At 34.0% G+C, this 17,470-nt stretch overlaps 1 protein-coding gene and 1 pseudogene across 1 annotated transcript in view; one reads left to right on the forward strand and one right to left on the reverse strand.

Moving 5' to 3' along the window:
* Positions 1 to 2,836: 2,836 nt before the first annotated feature.
* Positions 2,837 to 3,439, reverse strand: LOC141498857 (stromal cell-derived factor 2 pseudogene; annotated as a pseudogene).
* An 11,400-nt stretch (positions 3,440 to 14,839) lies between these two features.
* LOC141496879 (aldehyde dehydrogenase 1A1) overlaps positions 14,840 to 17,470 on the forward strand; it is a 60,836-nt gene continuing 58,205 nt past the window's right edge. The window contains exon 1 of the mRNA XM_074199454.1: positions 14,840 to 15,087. The gene's annotated coding sequence lies outside the window, so the exon portion shown is untranslated. The remainder of the gene's footprint in view (positions 15,088 to 17,470) is intronic.

Raw genomic sequence — 17,470 nt, forward strand, 5'->3', positions numbered from 1 at the left:
CACCCATGATCATATAATTATTAAGTATCTCTTATTAGGATTAGGACCCAGGACTTGTGACTTCAAACTCAGCATACTGACTACACTATTCTGAAAATCAATGGAGAAAATTAGGAAATATATATAACCTTTGTCAGGAAAAAGAACAATGAAATATTGTATAAATGCTTTCAGATTATAATTAAGATCAATAGGTAGAAATTATAGGGAGACAGATTTTTAACTTAGTATAAGATAGAAAAAAATTCCAAACAAACTAAAAGAAAAAAATTTTGAACAGAATAGACTCCCTTGAGAGTTTCCTAGTATTGAAAATGTCCAAAAAGTATAAAGGCAATCTATCAAGGATATCATATGTGGTATTCATATGTTGGGTAGTTGGGTTTTTTCCATTTGTAAGATGAGGGGATTAAACTAGATATTTTCTAAAATTACATTCAATATGAGTTTCTGTTTGATTCAGTGATAGACAGAAGGAGCAATAGGTCCTTAGAAGGCAAGTATCAGTGACTGATCACTGAGGTTGGAGGTAGGAAGATAGTCAAAAAATTTAGCAGGAGAAAGAAGTAGGCCATTTGAGGATAATTATCTCCTATTCCTTTAAGAGATACTGACTTTTTCAAAAATTAAATTGGTGACATAATCAAAGACTTATGTGGAGGGGATAATCTAACAGAATGTCTATGCCCTCTAAACAACTGGATTAGTGAGCATAGAAATCAAAGAACAGGAGATTACTCAGTGAGTGGTTCAAAAGCCTGGGTGTGAGAGGAGAAAGACATGAATGAGGGTTTTAGAAATGAAAATGGAAAGGAAGAAAGTGCAGAAGGAAGCAAAGATGAAAAATATTATAAAGGAAGGTAATTAATTAAATGTGACTAATTTTAGTGGATTTTTCCTTCAAAGATATTGCCATTTTAAACAAATAGATATTGGCAAATCTAAGAGATAAGATTTATATAGTTATATCATTTAGAAGGGATTGAAGTACATAGAAATTAGAAAAAAAGGAAAGAAATTAACTACCATTTATTTCAAGAGAAGACCTGAAAAGGGTTTTAGAAATGAGAATATTAAAAAGCATAGATAAAGTTTTGATAATTGATTAAACACATCATTTGAAGGGAAAAGAAAGTAGAAAAATAGATGTTATGTTTAGTCTCCATAATCAAAGGAAAATTGGCACCACTGACAAAGACCTAGGATGCCAATTTTGGGAAGAGAATTAATTTTCTCTAAAAAATATTAAGTCTGAGGCTCTAATTTTGTCTCCAAATAGTAATACCTATCCAAAAAGCAATACCCAGCAAAATAGAAATCTGAACTGTTTCCATAAATGATATAACTGAAACTACAGGAATAGATACAATCTCCAAGGAAGAAAGATTAGAAAGTGAAAAGTAGAGATTCAATAACTACTAGACCAAAATAGGAGAAGTCTAAGTAAAACAGATTTTAACATGGTCAAAATTTTAGAAAGCTAAGGAGGAAAGAGTACTTGGGCCTTGTTAAACTTCAAGATTGCATTTTTCATTGGGAGAAGGAAGGATGATATAGTTAAAGAAAATTTAGAGGAAAACAAGTAGTCAGAAAATGGAGTCAGTGAAAGCACACCATTTGTGAACCTTGACAATGAATGTGAGAGAATTAAAAATAAGCTATACTGGGGCGGCTAGGTGGTGTGGTGGATAAAGCACTGGCTTTGGAGTCAGGAGTACCTGGGTTCAAATCTGGTCTCAGACACTTAATAAGTACCTAGCTGTGTGGCCTTGGGCAAGCCACTTAACCCCGTTTGCCTTGCAAAAACCTAAAAAAAAAAAAATAAGCTATACTAAAAGAGGTGGAGTGGGGAGATGCAGTTAGGTTTTTGCTTATCAAGATAGGTCAAATTCTATTCATGTTTAAAAGAGGCATGGAAGGAGACATTAATAGGGAAAAAAGTGAAGATACTAGAAAAAGGATAACTAAATGGGCAGAATCCAAGAGGAATTAAATAGATCTTGGATAGAAGTAAATCTCTGATGTAAAGGGAAAGGATCATAGGACAAGTCTATAGACAGAAATACTTAGAAGTACAGAGGAAAGAAGAATGGAAAATTCACATCTAGAGCTTCATTCTTATTTATAAAGGGATATAAAGTCACACAGTCCATCAATCTGCCAATAAACATCTATTAAACCTTTTGCCTCATTTATGTAACTCCAATTGGTGCTTAACAAATGTTTATTGACTAACACAAAATATATTTGATGCAAATATTTTTCTCCAATCAAGTTTACTTTATTCTAGCTATACTGATTTTATTCGTGCAAAAATTTTTAAATTTCATGTAATTGATATTAACTATTTTATCATTTGAACTTCTATCTCTTGTCTGGTTAAGAATTCTTCCTATAACTAGAGATGCAAAAGATACCTATCCACTTCCCCCCAGTCTTTTTTTTTTTGAGAATCAAATTCTTTTTATTACTCCTGAGTAAAAGCATTATGTTGGAAACTGTACTCCACCTATTAATGGATTATTATGCCAAAGCATCCAAATGAGGGGAATTTCCATCTTCAAGAGATATTATTTCTTCCACCTCCATTTCTTCTAAATGGATGAAAAGATCAGTCCCACCACTGGTAGTAACTCCCACATTTAAAAGGTGAAACCAAGTCCAGAATAAGGATAGATACATATTGGAAGGAAGGGAGCTGCAGCTCTTAAGAACTTGAAAATTTCCCAGCTGGATCCTCACCCAGGGGATGATAAGGCTGCTGCTGCTCCAGTGTGGAAAGCAGTGGGTGCAACTCCAACACTGTGTGGTGAGGTGGAGAGGAGCTGAAGGGATCTCACAGCTCAACATGATGGGCTTCGGTGTGAAGCAGCTCACTGTGTTTCATAAAGATGCCTTTCATGGCTCTCCAATAGTTGTTTTGGCTCTGCTGAGCCATGCCATGCACCTCTATTTGTCCACTGATGGGTCGGCCATACTGCTCTCCCTTGACAGAGAGCAGCGAGTCAGTAGAAGCATGTTTGAACCGAACCTCATCGTCTCTCACCCAGTGTGAGCCACTGCAGAGGACTGCCCAGTCATCCAGATAAAGTCCCCTTCATCCTCTTCCCCAAATGCACTCACTCCCTGGTTGCCAGAGAGGGGTGAAGAGAAGTGGTGACTGTGAAGGCTGCGCCCAGTATTGACATGAGTCAGCCATATGGCCTGGCCACACTTCACAGGGGGTTCCTCTCTCACAGACTGCAGAGGTTTGTCCTCGGATCCTCCAGTAACTGCTGCTATCATCCACATCTAATATTCCTGTAACTGACTGCTGCCCACTGCCGGACCCGTAGTGCCCATCCTGCGAGTGCAGCCGGACGTTGTGTCGCGTTTTGAGGAGCTTCACGATGGAGCCGCAGGTGACGAGGGGCGGGGCGGGCCGGGCCCACCGCCCCATCGTCCCCCCCCCCCCCCCCTCCAGTCTTTAAATGATGAGATCTTTTAATTTTAATAATAGTATTCATTTGGAACTTCTTGTGATGTGTGGAGTAAAATATTGCTGTGAATTTATTTAGTTTTTCACAAAATACAGTTTTTTCAAACATTATTGAATGAAAAGATGTTCTTCCTCAAATAGTTTATACTCTTTGTGCTGCATTATTGAGTTCAATTGTTTCTCCTTTCTGTTTATCTAGTCTTTTTTAATGAATTATTTTTTAAAGCCAGTACCAAATTGTCTTTATTATTACTACTGGATTTATAAAATAATTTGAAGTCTTTCCTCTTCTCCCTAATTTTTATCATTTTCTTTGAGATTTTGGAATTTTTATTTCTCTAACTAAATTTTTTGCTCTTTTATCGAAAATCGAAATTTGATTAACATAGAATTTCATTTGTAATTTATATACTGTCATAATTTTTATCATGCTGTTGCAGCCCAAGCACAAATCTACCTTCAAGTGTTTGTCATTCATTGCTTTAAAGAGTGTTTTAAATGGTATATTTAATGACAGTTTTGAGTGTATAGATTAGCTCCCAATTCTTTAAATATTTTGCTATAAATCTGTATGAAATTTTACTTTGTTATTTCCATGTAGTTTTTAAAATTGCTCTATAGAAATATTATTGATTTTTTTGTTTATTCATTCTGACTCCTACTACTCTACTGAAAATATTGAACCTTTCAGGTCCCTTTTTTCATGATCCTCTCCAGTTCTCTAAGAAAAGAATTATATTATGTCCATACAGAAATAGATTGATCTCTTTTTTGCAATGTGAATGTCTTTGGTTTCTTTCTCTTGACCTTCTGCTATTGTTAGTATATTATAGAACAAATTATAATAAGGAAAGGGGTAACATTTGCATTACTATTATATTATTATGTTAACATTAGGTTGTGATTTTAGATCTAGGCTTCTATCATAATGTGAAATGGCCTTCTATGCCTATGATTTTTATAATTTTTAGTGAGTGTTTCATTTTATCAAAGAAGCTTTTCCCCATTTATTGATAAAATCCTATGGTTCTCTTGTGGGGTTTTTCTTTTTTACTGTTTGTTTGTTCTTAATGTTATTAGTCAAACTTTTTTCTGGCTGTTAAGCAATTTTGGCAACAAATGCTGTACAAAGTCCAACTTGATCACTGTGAATACAGTTTTGTCTGTGTGTGTGTGTGTGTGTGTGTGTGTGTGTGTGTGTGTGTGTAGATGGATGAATGGATATGGATAGATAGACATATTCAGACTTTTAAAAAATATTTTATTTAAAATTTTTGCATTAATAATCATTGCTAATATAAGCCTAAATACTCCTTCTTTCCTTCATCTCTCTTTGCTTTACTATTAAAATCATATTTTTCTCATTAAATGAGTTTCTAGCATTTAATAGCATGTAATAATTTATGATAATTATTTTTAAAACTGGTATTTTCTATTACTTCTTAATTTTAATTTTGGCAATTTAATTTTCCACTCACTTTTATCAGGTTATCTAAAGAATTTTCAACTTTCTTGGTCTTTTCAAAGGACCAAATATTTGTTTTATTTCAAATTTCTAGTATTTTTATTTAATTTTTATCTATTTTCCCCTCTAATATTTGTTTTCCTTTCTATGCTAATTTTAAATTTTTATTTTTTTGATTTTCAGATGCTTTTAATTGCATACTCAGTTTACTCATTCTCCTTTTTTTCTATCATAGTACCTGTTTAAGAGTTTTAGCTCATTTTCTCTTCTAAGTTGAGCTGTCTATTTGGAAATTAGAATTTACACAGCCTTTCTACCTTTTCCCTTTCAAATTGTTCCTGGCCTTTCCCCTCCCTTATTATTATTGTCTACTATTGCTGACTTTTCATTGTCCAGTGTAAATGTTGAAAAAAATAGACACAAGATAGGTTTCTAACCACCTCTACCTCAAGCTGGAAGATCCTAGCCCTCTAGTCACCTTATTTTGCTTCATTTCCCATTTCCTCTTCTCTCTTAAACTGATCTAGTTTTTCTCCTTTTATTTCACATAACAGAAAATGTATCTCTGCCTCTTTGGAGGTAAAATGTTTCCACTCAGCAAGTGACATTAGGATAGGGGAGCAAAGATAAACCTCATTTCTGTTATGTTCAAGTATGGCATAGTATGGTATGGTATAGTTTGGCATAGTATAGTTTGAAGGTTGAGATATTGAGTGGAAACACTTTATATTTTAGGATTTTTTAATCTTATTTCATGTGATACTTTATCTCATATGGTGTTTTGTCTTATAGATTCTGTCATATAGATTTTAATTTTTTTCATATTTGATACAGTTTCTACCCAATGTTTTGTCTTATAGATTCTGTTATGTAGATTTTAATTATTTCATATTTGATACAGTTTCTACCCAGGTAGCATAGTAGAGATTTCTGGACCTGGAGTCAGGAGGACCAGAGTTTAAATCTGTCCTGTACAGTCCTGGGAAAAACTTGTCTGACTCAGTTCCTTCAACTGTACAATGGAGTGTTAATATTATCTTCTTCTTTTAGTTATTATCAGAATCAAATTAAAGAATATTTGTAAAGTGCTTAACATGGTGCCTGTTCAATAAATATTTTTTCTCTTTCCATTTCAACTAGAAATGCTTAGGCTATGAAATTTTGTGGAAAACAACTTCTGTTTATTGTTCTTAACAACTCTAGCAATGTTTCATAGGCTGAGAATAGGAATGAATAAAGTGCATGGTTCTGGTGATCAGAGGGATTAAAGATTGGCATTAGTTATGTTGAAAAGCTTCATTTGGTAAAGAGTATGTCCTTTTAGCATTGTCAACACTGAAATAGATGATCAGAGAAATCCAATCTGGTTAGCAAATCAAGTATCACAGTAAAAGACTCATGCTTTTTTCAGAAGGTTTGGGGTCAAGTGATTGAAAGTCTCAGAGAAGATGAAGAATCTATTTATTATGTGGGAATAAGAGTAGATAAAAGATTAAAAAAAGTTTTTTGATAAGAGGGAAACAATATAAATGTTGATATCTTGGAGGAGTTATGTATTGTCACAAGGTCTGTGTGTATATGAGCTATGGTGATAATTGGCTAACATGCAGTACAGGGGTAAGTCAGTAGAGCAAATCAATAAGCATTTATTAATCACCTACTATGCATCATGCCGTGCTAATTTCTGAGGATATAAAAAGAGAGGAAAGACAGACCAGGAGATCAAAGAGACATAAGATGAAAACTGTGAGTTAGATCATCATCATCATGGCTAATGAAGTTGTCAAGGAGCAATAATAATAATAATAGCTAAAAAGAGTTAACATTTATATAGTAACTGATACATGCCAGGCTCTACACCATGCACTTTACAATTATTATCTTATTTGACCTTCACAACAACTCTAAGAGTTAGGTGCTATTATTATTATTCCTATTTTACAGATGAGGAATCTGAAACAAATATAATGGATCTCATTCTCAATATTTTAAGGGGACAATTTACATCTTAGAGAAAGGGAAATACATAATGCAAATAATATTTTTTTAAAAATATGTAAGAAGGATAGTTTGTCATCCAACCTTTCTGGAGAGAAATTTGGAACTATGCCCAAAGGGAAACAAAAATGTGCATACTCTTTGATCCAGCAATACCACTACTGGGTCTATACCCTGGAGAGAGATGATGAAAAAGGGTAAAAACTTCACTTGTACAAAAATATTCATAGCAGCCCTGTTTGTGGTGGCAAAGAATTGAAAATCAAGTAAATGTCCTTCATTTGGGGAATGGCTTAGCAAACTGTGGTATATGTATGTCATGGAACACTATTGTTCTATTAGAAACCAGGAGGGATGGGAATTCAGGGAAGCCTGGAGGGATTTGCATGAACTGATGCTGAATGAGATGAGCAAAACCAGAAAAACACTGTACACCCTAACAGCAACATGGGAGCATTGATCAAACTTGATGGACTCACTCATTCCATCAGTGCAACAATCAGGGACAATTTGGGGCTATCTGTGCTGGAGAATACCATCTGTATCCAGAGAAACAACTGTGGAGTTTGAACGAAGACCAAGGACTATTACCTTAAATTTAGAAAAAAACCTGATATATTATTGTCTGATCTTGCTATCTCTTATACTTTATGTTTCTTCCTTAAGGATATGATTTCTCTCTCATCACACTGAATTTGGATCAATTTATACCATGGAAACAATGTAAAGACTGACAAATTGTCTTCTGGGGGGGGGAAGTAAGATTAGGGGAAAAATTGTAAAACTCAAAATAAATAAAATCTTTAATTTAACAAAAAGTAGGATAGTTTAGATAAAATAGAATATAAGAATCTCAGAAAGAGTAATGTTTTTAATACATGATCTAGAAGTGGATTTTGGAATGAAAGAGGCCAAGACACCTTTATATCTCAATGCACTGAGGAGTAGAATTAAATGAAATGTTTGCAACATAAAGAAGGGTGTGTAATCTTGATGGAAGGACCAAATTTCACTTAAGGTAAAGAAGGAGAAGGAATATGTATTTTGAAAGTTTATAATAAATAATAGTTTATAGAAGCTCCACTGGACAAAGAAAAAATTGGCAATGGGGAGATAAAATGGAAAACAGGAGTGAAATGTAGAATGTATTAAGGTATCTTTGGCAGATACAGAAAGGGTGTTTTGTTCAAGTAATCAATCAATTAAATACTTAATAATTTCTTATTATGAATCAGAAACTGTTGTAGCTGTTGGGGATAAAATGTAAAAGTGAAACTGCCCCCATCCTTATGGAGCTTATACTCTACTAGGTAGAATCAAATCTATAGTTAAGTAAATAAAGGTTATATTTTTTAAAATTATACTTGATTGGTAAGAGTATAAACGTTACACTCTGGAGATCAGGAGAGATCTTTTGGGAGCATTTGAGCCTTGAAGGGAATAAGAGGTCTCAAGAGACAGGAATAACAAGAGAGGATTTTGGCATGGGGGAAAATTTGTTCAGAGTTACAGAGGCAAAAGATTGGTCAATTTGTCTAGAATGAAGAGTTTATAAGGGAAAGTGATACATAATTAACTTATAAAGATAATACTGTAACTGAATTCTTGAAAGGCTTTTAAAAGAGAATTTACATTTTAAACCTAAAGACAATGTATGGGAGTCCCTGAATGCTTTTTTTGCAGCAGAGTCTGTGAATAGAGCTACACATTAAGATCAATTTCTGTAGACCAAGGAGTATCAAAAGGAAGATAAAAGAAGCATTAGTGCGAGAGGTACAAGAGAAGCATGTTTTAAAAATAGAAGAAAAGTAGGAGTTTGTGAGGATACTTTTAATTTATGGAGCAAAATAAAGAGGGAGAAAGGACTAGATAAATAGACATTTAATATCTATATACATAGATACCTAGATGATTATGCAGCAATGAAGAGGCAAGATAGCAAATAGAAAATATCAGATGGAAGTCTAATCAATGACCAAAAGAGAAAAAAATATATAGGAAAAGATAAGCAACCATAATATTTCCCTCCGACATACTGATAAAATCTGAAGATAGTTAGTATTAGCATCAAGGTATTTAGAGAAATCTGCTACTATCTGATAAAGTACTGTCAGATAATGTCAGAAAAGTTAGGAAAATCCCAGAAAAAATGGGAAGAGAAAAGTAATCGCTCTAAAACTGGCTCATCTAATGGACCTAATCAGCAGAACCCTGCATTGTGAAAAAATGGAGGAATTATTCAGTTGACCTTGGGAGGTTGCTTCAACAGCTAAGAATCTCAGTTGAAAAAAAGTAGACTCTGAAGGGATAGTCTAGTGACTTGTAGAGATTGAGATATATTGGTTTTTATAGGACAGAGATTCTTAATATTTTTGTGTCATGGACATCTTTGACAGTCTGCTTACTACAATGATGGACCCTTTATTGGATTGATTTTTAATTTTATTATTAAAATTGTTAGTAGGAGATGATATCATAGGCTTATTTTTTTATTTTTACAGGACAATGTTATTAAGTGACCTGCCCAAGTCACAGGGCTAAGTAATTATTAAGTATCTAATCAGATTTGAACTCAGGTCCTCCTGACTCCAGGACCAGTGATCTATTCACTGTGCCACCTATCACAGACTTATTAAGGTCATCCATCAATTATTATTCTATCATTACACATTTTAATAACTATAATAGAAAGAATTTTCATTTTCAGTTACAGGTTAGTAAAATTTTAAATGTCATTTTCCCCCATGTAAGTTCATTCCCCACCCCCTCCATTTCAATCTCATCCCAGATCTCAGGGGTTCAAGGATCCCATGTTAAGAATTCTTGCTCTAGTGCCAACAAAAAATTACAAGTTAACATAATATAAGATAGAATTGTTTTAAGAAGATTCTGAAAATCACCTGGTAAGACAAGGTACTGGACACTGAGGTCCATTTTTGAACTGAACTACCAAGCATTCAACTCCGAAGGGCTGGCTACATTGTTGGAATGGCAAACATATGTTTGCCTAAAAGACCATTTTACAAAGAACTCAAATGGAGATCAGAAGAAATGATACAAAAGACACTCTCAAAGTCTCTCTATAGAAAGTTAGAATGGATTTGAGACATCAGGGATATTGGTACAGGAATGCCAGCAAGGATGCCAATATCAAAGTGCTCTATGAGAAAAAACAGCTGCAGGGCTCAAAAGAAATATAGGATACAAAGAAAAATCTCCACTCCAAATATTCATATGGGTTATTTGTGTCTGACTTGTAGTAGAGACTTCTAAACTTTCAGCTCTCTGTCACACTAAGACACACTGTACCTTGACCCCAATTTTAGTGATACCATTTTGGTCATCTTCAAGAACAAACAACAACAACAACTGGCCTTCCAGGGGAGAAGGTGAACGAATTGAAGAAATGAATTTTCTAATTCTATTCAATGATGAAAAATTGGTTCTTGAAAGTAGAGAAATGCATAAAGAGGAAAAAATATTTTAAAGAGCAGTAGGGGGTTCTAAGCATCTTTCCTGTATCTGAAAAGTTGAATGAATGAATAAACTTTATAAGGGCTGTCATTTACTAAAATGAATTCTAAAGATATATATATATATATATATATCTTTATAATATATATATATATATTACTATTTTCAGAACTAGAAAAGGGAATGTGGAGTCAGAATAGATTCTTTAGTATGGTAGAGAGATAGAATAGAATGTAGATAGTATGGGCTAGTTATGGTGAATGCTAACAAAGTGGGAGTTTGGGATGAAGCTGGCCTTTGTCATACAGAGATAGGGAGAGGTCAGAGTTCTGGGGTATAGCAAAGAGATAGCCAGAGATAGAATAAATTATGATGATTCTCTGAATTACAAAGGAAACTTGTCAAAAAAGAAAAAGAAAAATGAGGACATTCTGTTCAAGAGATCCCATTTCATCCCATCTCCTCCAAAATGTTGTCTTTTCTGACATTCCCACTCTTGCAATTATTTTCAGTCTCTTCCCATCTACTGGCTTATACACTCTTGCCTACAAACATGTTCATGTCTTCCCTATCCTGAAAAACAAAAAAAAACTTCATTTGATCCTTCCATCCCTACTAATAATTGTTATATTTTTCTTCCTTTTATGAATAAGATTCTCTAATAGGAAACCTACAATAGGTTTCCACTTTCTTCTTACCCTCTTTTTAACCCCTTACAATCCAGGCTTGCAATTTACTGTTCCACTTAAACTCCTTTTTCTAAAGCTACTAATGATATCTTGGTTGTCAAAACCTTTGGCCTTTTCTCAGTCATTATTCTCCTGTATTTCTCTGCAGTTTTTGACACCTATTCATTCTCTCCTCCTTGATATTTTCTTCTCTGTAGTTTTCAAGACACTATTCTTTTTTCTCCTCCTACAGATCTGTTTCTTCTCTGTCTCCTTTGCTGGGTCCTCTTCCATATCAGTCCTTCTAATCATAGACATCCCTCAATGTTCTGGGTTCTCTTCTATTTTTTTTCACTTTGTGAGGTCCTACTTTTGATTCATTGAATTATCACCACAATGCTGCTAATTTTCAAATCTACCTATCTTGCTTGAAACTCTAATAACCTTCAATGTCACATCTCCACCTCCTTTTCAGAAATTTTGAATTGGATGTTGAGTTAGCATATTAAAATCAATTATGTCCAAAACAGAACTCATTATTTTTGCCCTAAATCTACACTCCCTTTCCTATCAATATAGAGGGGAATTTTATCCTTCTAGTCCCTCATGTTTGTAACCTAGAAGTCATTCTGGATTTCTCACTATCTTTCACTCCCCCAAAACACACACACACAACACACACACACACACACACACACACACACACACATCTTCTATGTTATTAAAGCCTGTTGATTTCACCTTTGCAAACATCTCTCAAATGTGCTCTTCTCTCCTTTGACACTTACACCTCTAGTGCAAGCCTTTATCATCACCTAGATTGTTGCAATAGCTTGAATTGAATAGTCTGCCTTCCATATGTCTTTTCCTATTCCAATCTATCTTCCATTCAGCTAGATGTCACACATAGTAAATAGAGTCCTGAACATGTTATTAGGAAGACCAGGATTCAATTCTAGCCTATTGTCTGTACTGGTTTCCTCAGCTACAAAATGTATTAATAAAAGTACCTACTTTACAGAATTGTAATGAAGATAAAATGAGATAATTTTTGTGAAATATCGAGAACAGTGCCTGGTGATGACGACGACGACGACGACGACGATGATGATGATGATGATGCTTATCCTTTGCTCTCCAAGAAGATCTTGACATCGGGGGAGATAATGCCTTGACAAGCACATGAATTGGATTTTGAGTGAGAGGGTGTAGTGCCACGTTACCAGTTTCATTTTTTCCAGGTTTTTCTGCCACCATCCTATTCATAATTTCTTATGGCACAATCATATATCACAACTTGTTCTGCCAATTCCCAATTAATAAATTCCCTCAAATTCCAATTCTTGGTCATCACAAAAAGACCTCTCATAAGTATCTTTGTATAAATAAGGCCTTTGCTCTTTTTCTTTAATCTTGTTGGGATGCAGACTTAGTAGCTGCATTTCTGAGTATGCATAGTTTTATAACCCTTTGAGCATAGGTCCAAATTGCTCTCCAGAATGGTTGGATCATTTCATAACTCCATAAACAGTGCATTAGTATCCCAATTTTTCCACATCCCCTCAACATTTATTTTCCAATTCTATCATGTTAGCTAATCTGCTAGAAGTGAGGTGGCTTCTCAGAGACATTTATATTTGTTTTTTCTCTAATAAGTCATTTGAAGCATTGTTGCATGTGACCATTGATAACTTTGTTTTCTTCTTCTGAAAACTGCTTGTTTATATCCTTTGACAATTTAACAATTTGGGGGATGACTCTTTTGGCTCATTTTTATATTTTTATGAGAAATTAGAACTTTATCACAAAAACTTCAATTTTTTCCTATTTTCTTCCTTCCTTCTAATGTTTGTACTTTTTACTTTTGTTTTGAAAAGTATTTTTTAACTTCATGTAATCAAAATTATCCATTTTGTTATTTTTTTCCTAATTCTATAAAATAACTCCATAGTAATTTGATTGGTATGGCACTGAATAAATAAATTAACTTAGATAGAATTATCATTTTTATTATGTTGACTCAGCCTCCCCATGAACAAATACAATTTCTCAAATCTGTCTTTATTTCTGTTTTTTATGCTTATATATATAATCTGGGTTTGTCTTGGCAGATAGAAAAAATATTTTGTACAGTTTGCAGTTATTTAAATGGAATTTCCTTTTTTATTTCTTTCAACTAGTTTTTGTGGGTAATACATAGAAATGCTGATGATTTATGTTCTATATTTGTGAGACTACATTCTTGAAGCTATGAAGAAATGGCTGTATAAGGTGGTATAAGCATCAGGTTGTAGAAGTGACCTGAATTCAAAAGGAGAACAGGTAGAAATTATAGGCATAGGGAATAATAGGAACAACAGCTGAACATCAAAGTTGAAAAACTGAAGATTTGTTCAGGTGAGAGATCCAAGAAGTCTTACTGGACTGTTGTAGTGTCTAGAGGGGACCAATCTGACATGAAATTTGGCAATGTAACATGGCACAAATTTGTAGGAGATTCCAAATATCAAGCTTTTAATAAGGAAAAATAAAGAATCATAGAAACACAGTTAAATAATCTGCATCCATCTAGCCCAATCCATATCCAATCCAGAACCTTCTTGTCAACCTCCAAGAAGCAGGAAGTCAATATCTCCTGAGAAATCCTACATCCCCCCACTTTCGGGTAGCTTAAAATGTTTTGTTTCATTTTCCTGACATTAAGTCTAAATTATCCTTTTTTATATAGCTTCATTGTTGGTGGAATTCAACCATTCTGAAGAGCAATTTGGGCATAGTTTCCTTTTGATAGGGCAATACCACTACCAGAGATCAAAGAAAAAGAAAAAAAAAGGCTTATAAGTAAAAAAGTGTATTACTTTTTGTGGTGACAAATCATCAGAAACTGAGTGATTGCTCATCAACTGGGGAGTGGTTGAACAAGTTGTAGTATATGATAATGATGAAATACTATAAGAAATGATGACAGGATGTTTTTAGAAAAATCAGAGAAATCTTATGTGAACTGATGCAAAATGCAATGAGCAGAACCAGGATAATGTTGTACATAGTAATAGTAGTATTGTCCATAATAAACTGTGAATGGCTAAGCTAGGCTCAACATTACAAAGATTTAAGACAAAGGGCCTAAGATGATAAATGTTGTCCCTATCTAGAGAAAGAATTAATGAAATCTGCAGATTGAAACATAATTATTTAAATTTTATTATTCTGGGGTTTTTTTTAGTCTGTGATTTCTTTCGGAACAAGACTAATGTGGAAAAGTTTTGCATAACTTTACATGCTTAATTTATATAAAATTATTTGCTGTTTCAGGGATGGGGAGAGGATAAAGGGAGGGAGAGAATTTGGAATTCAAATCTTAAAAAGGAAAGATAAAATTTTTGTTTACATGTTAATTGAGAAAAAAATTAAATGTTAAAAAAGAATGCTATGATAATAGCTCTTTTTTAACCACCCTGGACAACCCCAAGGCATGATGTGAAATGGATGTTATAGTTCATTAGCCTTTCCCTATAGAGATTCTTACAGCTCTCCACAATCAACATTCTCAGACAATAACTATGAAACTCACTTAAAAGCTGTCTCAGTTAAAGACTTTAGCTATGCCCAATAAGTATTCCCAGTCAATAACTATGGAATTTGATTTAATTATCTTAGTCAGACTTATTAGCCAGTAGCCATAACCAATCTCTATTCTCAAGGCAGTCTGAACGAAGATACAGAAAAATATGTTAACATCAGTTCTAGCTTCTTAAACTCTCCTTAGAATTCTTCTGTTAACTGCTTTTCTTCATCTGACCTCTGAACTGAACTAAACTCTGAACTGTTCTCTTTTTAAACTGTCTTGGTTTTACTGGATTTTCTGGATATTTCTACTCAACTGTAACCTAACAGGGTCAGAATCTCTTTTCAGATTTTTTAGGAGTTATCATACCTCTAACTTCAGTTAAATTTCCCTAGTTCTCCACTTATTTAAACAGGAAAGGCATTGAAAGTCATAGGTAAGGAAATTGTTTAATTTCACCCCCCGGGAGTAACTCAATTCTATGTAAAACATCATGTACTGTATTGGCTAGGGAAGACTGAGAGACTCATGACTTTTGTTCAAACTTCTTAACAAACTTCTAAATATCATGACCTGGACTTTTTCTGACTTTTCTATTTAATCATTCAGGCAGATGGAAATAAGAATTGTGAGAGTATGAATTAAGGCAGTGGCAATGTGAAAAGGGATGGGTGTGAAAGATATTGCACAAATGTGATTTATTTGGTTTAGTAAATTACAAGAGATGAGATGTGAGAGATGAGAAAACAACCCTAATTTGAAGAGTGTATAATACTGGTCAAATGGTAGTACCACAGACAGAAACAGAAAAAGTTAGATCTAAAGAGGTACAGGCTGAAATATAATTATATCAATTTGAGGCATATTGATTTTGGGGAACCAAAGGTATATACACTGAGTATCTTTAACTAAAGAAATGGGTCTGGAGTTGTATGCAGAAGAAAGATTAATAGTAAAAATATGGTCTAAAAAGTCCAAATAAGATAAAGTTGAAATGATGGCAATGAGTTTTACAGGGAAATGACATTAGAGAGAGGAGTGTAAAAACTACTAAAAAAGGGCTTTGATGAGGAAAATCCACATGAAATAAATCCATAGTAAGAGGATAGGGAATTACGGAGTGGAAGATAAGGAAAAGTAAAAGGTATAGAAGAAGGCCCAGGAGCACTCTTCAAAGTCAAAAGAAAAAGTATTCAGTAGGATGGAGTAATCAAAAGTATCAAAAAAGACAGAAATTAAGGAGAATGAACAATATTACAAGGAATTGGTTTTAGATTTAGAAATTAGTAATCATTGGTAATCTGTAACAGAGTAATTTCAATACAATACTTGAAGTAAAAATTCAGTTGCAAGGAGTTGAGCAAAGATTGGGTAGCATTAAAGTAAATGTATCAGTTGGCTATGTATAACTTCTATAAGAAATTTAATAGTGGAATGCAGAAGACAAAATGAGGATGTTAGCTGCAGAACTAAAAAGATTATCAATAAACATGTTTAGGATTGAGGAGAATTGAAGTATATTTATTTGCTGATGTAGAGGAGTCAGTGGTGAAGGAATATTTGAAGATACCTAACAGAAGGGAAGTTTATTATATCAAGGTCCCAATGGAGGCATCAGGGAATGGGATCAAAGGAACAGAGTCTTTGTGACAGAGAACTACAAAAGAGTATCCACCAGGATGAAGGTGCTCAATAGGGTTAAAAGTTGCAAAGAAGTCAAGGAAAAGGAAAGATATATTGAAGATAGAGTAAGTGACGATACTCAAAAGCTCTGAGAAATAGAGAAGGGGACCTCAAAGAGGTTATATCAGTTTTCTTACTTTCTTAGTGAAATAAGAACTTAGGAATTAGGAATTGGAAGCAGTAGGATAGAAAGAAAGTTAGTGAACAAAATGATGGTGTTGGTGTTATAGCATGAGAATACCTGTATGTAGAAGGAAAGAAGATAGTAGAGAAGGATCACTAAATCATGTTCCTGGAGGAAAAACTTTTCCTTCTCCTAAGGCATCACATATTTTTAAATTTCAGAACATCATTATCTCCTTCCCTTGATTTCAGTTCCTATCAGTTGTAAATAAATATTTATCAAGCATCTACTATGTACCAGGCTCTCTGCTAAGTATTAGGGACACAAGAGACTCCTCCCTTTTACTTGGGTTAGGTTTTAGTAAGAAGTAGTCTATCCCCATCCTCTGAATCAGAAAAATGGGGGAGAGGATGAACAAAGTGAAATAAAGATCTTAAAATATAGTGGAGAGGAAAGAGATTTCATATGACTGCTTCCTTCTTGTAAAGTAAAAGATGAATTTAAATGCAATTATCTGCTAAAAATAGAAATGGAAGTAGGACAAGTTGGACACTTGTCAAAAGAAGTTGAGGAATCACTGTTTCAGGGTTTGTAATGGAAGTCAATTAGAGTAAATAGGAATTTTTCTAAAGACTTTCATTGTATGACATTTGTTGTATTATTTCATGTATTCCCTTTACACACCCTCTGTTCCAGTCAAACTGGCATAATAGCTCACAGCATCTTATTTCCTACCTCCATGTCTTTGCACAGATGACCTTTCATGTCTAGAATGCACACTTTTGCTGCACTTTCAGCACCGAAGAATTCATATATCCTTTCAAAGCTGAGTTTAGGTGATGATGAATCATTATGATAATGATGATGATGATGATGATGATGATGATGATGATGATGTTTGCCCTTCATTCTCAAAGAAGACATCAGGAGGTGACACCATGACAAACATAAGAATTGGATTTTAGTGAAGGGTTGCTGTGCTAAGTCACCAGCTTCACTTTCTCCTCCAGAA

The sequence above is a fragment of the Macrotis lagotis genome, chromosome X, assembly GCF_037893015.1.
Source record: "Macrotis lagotis isolate mMagLag1 chromosome X, bilby.v1.9.chrom.fasta, whole genome shotgun sequence".
Lineage (NCBI taxonomy): Eukaryota > Metazoa > Chordata > Mammalia > Peramelemorphia > Peramelidae > Macrotis > Macrotis lagotis.